This window comes from Gossypium hirsutum, chromosome A09, assembly GCF_007990345.1.
Source record: "Gossypium hirsutum isolate 1008001.06 chromosome A09, Gossypium_hirsutum_v2.1, whole genome shotgun sequence".
In the NCBI taxonomy this organism is placed as follows: Eukaryota; Viridiplantae; Streptophyta; class Magnoliopsida; order Malvales; family Malvaceae; genus Gossypium; species Gossypium hirsutum.
The window spans coordinates 82,859,177-82,865,176 of NC_053432.1; positions in this window are offsets into that span (position 1 = coordinate 82,859,177).

Consider the following 6,000-nt stretch of genomic DNA (forward strand, 5'->3'; position numbering starts at 1 on the left):
TTGCTAATGTCACATCAACACAAATTAACAGTGTTAGTGCGAAGGACCATCTTGGTCGACAGAATACAAATTTAGGAACAATTAGGTTAAAAAAATTAGGGACCAACTAGGTAAAATGGACAAATTCAAGGGCCAAATTATATATTACCCCTTTTTAAAACTAAATTTGACACTCAACATTTTTAAAAGAGTCGAATTTTATTATTAATCTTTTAAAAATAGTCAAATTGTTGATTTTAACAAAAATATTAACTAAAATATTAAATTTTAAACATAGTACCCTGCATTGTAATAGCTTAAATTTTCAGTGGTGTCGGAACAGTGATTCGAGATCATTAAATCCAACAAATGAGTAGAAAATATTATTAATTTAGTGAATATAAGTTAAATGTCAAGTTAGGAAAGTTTTTGAAATAGCGAATAGTGTACTAAAAATAAATATTAAAAAATTAGAATCAGAAATGAGGTATCGAGACTTTGAAAATTTTAAACCGAGCCATAAATATTTTTATAAATATTTATGGAGTTTTAGTAAGTTAGTATTAAAGTTTCATCAAGAAAATTTGAAGTTCCGATAGTTAATTGAATAAAATGACTAAATTGTAACAAATGTAAAATTATGGAAAATGATTACATAGCTTAAATGATAAAAGAAAGAGGGTTTAAAAGGCAAATAGACCCAAGGTCTATTTGGGCTGGACGGCAAGGGGCATGAAATCAACAGGAAAATTGATGAATTAAGGGCAAAATTAGAATATGACAAAATTTACTTAATAAAGTTCAGACTAAAGTGGAATTATCTAGATTTCTCTTTATTTTTCTGCATTCTCATCAGCAAAAACACCATAGAAGGGTTTGATTAAGCTGGTTTTTTATATTTTTACTGCAAGTAAGTTCAATTCTTGATTATTTCTTGAAATTTTTGTGTTTTTGTGACTTTTACAACTAGGTCCACTTGTTGAATTCATTAGTTTTTGATTCTATGAAAGAAATTCAAAGTTTCTATGAATATGTGTTGGAATTATATGATGATTCAGCATGGAATTAGAGCTTTAAATTGTTTATATGCTGATTTTATTGAAAGAATTGAATAGAAAGTGAATGCTTGAGACCTAATTGTAAAAGAGTTTGAAGTTAGGGTTTTATATGGAAATTTTGAATTTCAATAGTTGTGAAATAACTTTTAATTTCTAGGTAAAGTATTAATTGTAAAAAATTAGCTTAATTGAGGGGTTAATTGAGCAAGGACTGAATTCTATGAACTATGAAATTTGGGGCAAAAATCGAAATCAACATTTGTACTAAAACAGTTTTGGACAGCAGCAATAGTCTAACTTTGAAAAATCACTAAAAATTGTAGAAATTGAATTAGAGGATGAATAAAATATGAAATTAAACCTTATTGAATCTAGTTTTTTATAGAAGAAACGATGATAGCAATGGAATTGTAAATCATGAGATAGAATAAATTTTGTGAGACAAGGTCAGAATGATTTCAGGTTCCCCTATTCTGACTTTGGAAAATCATCAAAAATTGGAGAAAAATAATTATGAGCTTAAATTTATATGTTTAAAATCCTTAATGAGTCTATTTTCAAGAAAAATAAACAGAAATATCATCTAAATTCCTTACGAGGAGATAATTAATTTTTAGTAAAAAAGGGTCGGAACTGTCAGATAGCAGAACAGGGGTGACTTTAAAGAATAAACTGTACTTATTGGCTAAACCAAAAATTTTGAAAATTTTATGATAAGAAGATATGTGAGTCTAGTTTCAGGTAAAATTAGCGGATCCTAATTTTGATTTCTGTAGCTCAAGATAAAAATAATTTAGTGACTATGACACGGATGGACAACATTGAATATAAATAGGTAAATAGTGAAATTGCAGATAATGTTACTTATAAGGGGATTATAAACATTAAGGATGTGAAATAGAATAAATGTGAAGTCAATATTGATAAGTGAAAAATTTTATATTATAGATTAAGAAATCGAAAATAAACGAGGAAAAGAGAAAATTCCAGAATAGTTCCAGAAATCTCTACAATTACTGCAAATTATTCCGGGTAAGTTCGTACGGTTAAATTATTATAATTTTCATATATCTTATAAATTTTATGATTTTTTAAAATTTTTAAAAAAATTATATTTTTTACCTTTTATAATAAAATTGAATATTTTTTAGTATTTTTAATAATTGTTTTAAAAGTTTTCGATATTGTTTTATAAATTTTATTTTTTCTATTTTTATAAATTCTATATTTTATAATAAATTTTAATTACTTTATATTTCAAATATTTTTTAATAATTTTTAAATGCTTTTATAAAATTTAAATATTTCTATCTTTTTATATTTCAAGTCATTTTAATTATTTTTAATAATTTTATAAAATTTTCAATCTTTTATCATTTTTAATAATTTTATTGATATTTTATGAGTTTAAATATTTTTATTATTATTTTCCCCTATATATCTCTAACCACAACATGATAGATGACAAGATTAACTCCAAAAGAAAAAAAAGTACAGGAAAATTGACAAATTATTAACTTCTATAGATTTTTTTGATGTATTTTAACAGTTAAAGTAATTTAGTGTGATGGTTGTTCACATTGTATCTTAATCACCAAGTTAAGAGGATTTCTATTCATTAAAAATTATAAAAATATATATAAAAATTCATAATAATAATAATAATAATAAAGACCACGCATAAGCGTGGGAACGTTGACTTTATAAGGGTGGATTAGAAACATCCCTATGGCCACGCATTTGAAACGCACACGTACATATATCCTCCAATTGTTTCATTGTCTACCATCTTGTTCTTGCTTTATTACTTTGCTTTCGTTTACAAAGGTTACCATTTTTGAACCAAACTTAATTTGCTTTGAACACAATTCAAGACCCTCTCACCCTTACGGCTCACCGTATCTGAAAAAGCCTGGCACTCCATATTTGCTTCCTTATGCTTAATAAATTAATTAGGTTAATTAATCATTAGTTTCCACTAATGTTTAATTTTGCATGGTCTAATTTCTATTTTAAACCTTTGATTAATTGTAATTTAATTTCTAAAGTGATTTTCTAATTAAGAATTTATAGCGATTAGACTTTATAATTTAGTTCGTGAATCTTATTTAATTACTAATTCAGTTAAATTACTTATTCAAAATTCATTTACCTATATAATAACTCCGTAAATATATTAATTTAATATTTATAAACTCGGTGTAGAAAACGAGGTCCCAAAATCATAATTTTTGATACCATTAAAAATTGAATCGTTACAATCTTAATAAAAAATTAATGATATTAACTATTTAGATTAATTAATAAAATTATAAAAATATAGTAACTTAATTATGGTATAAATTATAGTATAGAAATTAAATATCAAATTTAAACATAATAGAGAGACCAAAATAAAATTTTAAATTTTTTTAATAATTAAAAAAAAAGGCAAAATGTCGTGTGTCAATAAAAAGAGCACATTCCTTTTATGTCTAGTATATATATAAAAGAGCAGAATCACCAAAGAATCATACAAGAAGTATCTGATTTGTCGCAATTCGTTGCGGTAAATTAAACTAATTTTCATACTAAAGGAGTTTGAATATGAGTAAATTTAATATGTTTTATTTAGTTTTTTCAACCTTAGTTTTTATTTGATAAAAAGTGTAATTTAGTTGTTGTTTATGACTTTAGGGTCCAAAATAGGCCTAAGGGAAGGGTAACATGTTTAGTGAGTGTACAGGACACCATTCGAAGGCATGAGAATTCAATACTGATCGCCGCGTTGCAACACAAAGGGTTTACGTTACAACATAGTGAGCAGAATGTAGAAATAGCCATACTGACTTTAGTGTCGCAACATAGCTAGACAATGTCGCAATACACCCCTGAAGCTAAAGCTGAACCTTATCCAAGCAAACTGCCTTCAATGTCATGACATAGACAATGGATTTCGTGATACCGGCCTTGTACAGGAAGAAATTAAGAGCTAATGGTGTTTTGGTTTGTATAATGAAAATAAAAAAAAAACGTTAGCGAACTAGGGCTAAAGAAGATGGTAAACCCTAATATTATAAATAGGCTTATTAAACACTTGAGAAATTGTCTTTTCTGTAACTTAGACTTTTTCTTTTAGTTTAGTTTTCAGGTTTTAGGATCTTTTGTACTAGGATTTATTTTCAGTTTATTTTCATTCATATATTTTTTGGAGAATCTGATTTATGGATTCAACGCAAACTCTTTTTAGATTTTTACATTTTGTTCAAATACAATTCAGGATTCTTCTCAAACTTCTAATCTTGATATGTTCTTTATGTTTATTTGTTTTATCAATTTTATATTGTTTATGGGATACATGGGAAACTAATTCTTTTAGAGGAGATTAGCGAGTGGACACGTGATTAATTAATTTCTATATAAGGTTTCTTAGCAAATCAACTTTTTGGGATAGGAAGAACTTCTAGACCTGACAACAGTGGCGGAGTTAGAAATTTTTTGGAGGCCGAAATTAAGTTATATATTTTTATGATAGTAAAAAATATAATTTCACTATTTTAATAAACTATATCTTTATAATTTTAAAAAATTAAATCAGATTTTTATTATTTTAGATGAGTTAAAGTGTAAACTAATTTAAAATTTTTATAAATTATAAAAAATTTAAATGAAAAATTTGATTTCACGCAACAACTGTTTTTTGGCAGCTCCACTAGCCGAGAACTTTAGAAAGTCATCTAGGAAGTCATGTTCATATAATTAAAAGAAAGAAACAAATATCTAGTCATGCTCGTATAATTTTTTTTAGTTTACTATTTTAGAAGCATTTGCTTATTAAGTTACACCTATTTTAATGTTATAATAATACAGTTACATATATATATATATATTTTAATTTCTTAGAATTACTAACATATTAGCCCAATACAAATAAGCTTAATATATTATAACACTGTTATTATAACATATTATTAAATAAATAACAGTGTTATTAACAACTTCACAAGGTTAAATAAAAAAAGTTATTTGTATTTGTTACTTAAAAACGTTAAAATAGCATGCTAATATAACACTGTTATTAAGATAGGATTAATATAATACATATTTCTAACTTAAATAACAGTGCTATTATAACAATGTTATTTGTACAAATAGGATTTTTTTTCATTCTTAAAAAACATTGTTATCAAAGTATACATATATTTTGTAATTTATTTTTAATTTATTAGGAAATATTTATTTTAATATTTTTAGTATTTTTTATGTATTATATATATTTTAAAAGTTATATAAAAAATTTAATACAAATGGATCAAGCCTGGGTTTTAGTATTTTTATTTGAGCTTGGATTGAGAAAAATTTTAGGTCTATTTTTCAAGTCTAACCGAGTTCAGGCATAACAAACAGGCCTAAAATTTTGATTGGACCTATCTCGACTCAGCTCATAAATACCTCTAATTAACATATAAACTTAATTTATACTTAAAAATAAATCAAACTAAATTATTATAAATATTAGTAATTGATAATTAGAATCACACATTATTTTAATATTAATGATGACGATGTGTCAAACAAATAAGGTATCCACTTATCACAATTTTCGTCCTCCATGTCAGATTGTTTCTTTAAATATTGCGTAGTTTGTAATATATTAGTTTTTATACCGGTGTAATACATGGGTTAATTATGTATATAATATTTTTGGAATATAAAATGTGTACAATATTTTGAATATATTATATGCTTCAATGTTAAGGTGGTAAATTAGATTTTTTTTGAGAATATTTTAATTAAATAATATTGAAAAGGAATAAAAAATATTAGATAAAACATAAAATTGATTAATAACCTATAATACAAAAAATTAAAATTAATAAATTTATAATTAATTAGAAATATACTAAAAGCAAAAATATAAAATCTATATATCTAAGAATATAAAATAAACCGTATATTAAATTAATAGTAAATATATAAAAAT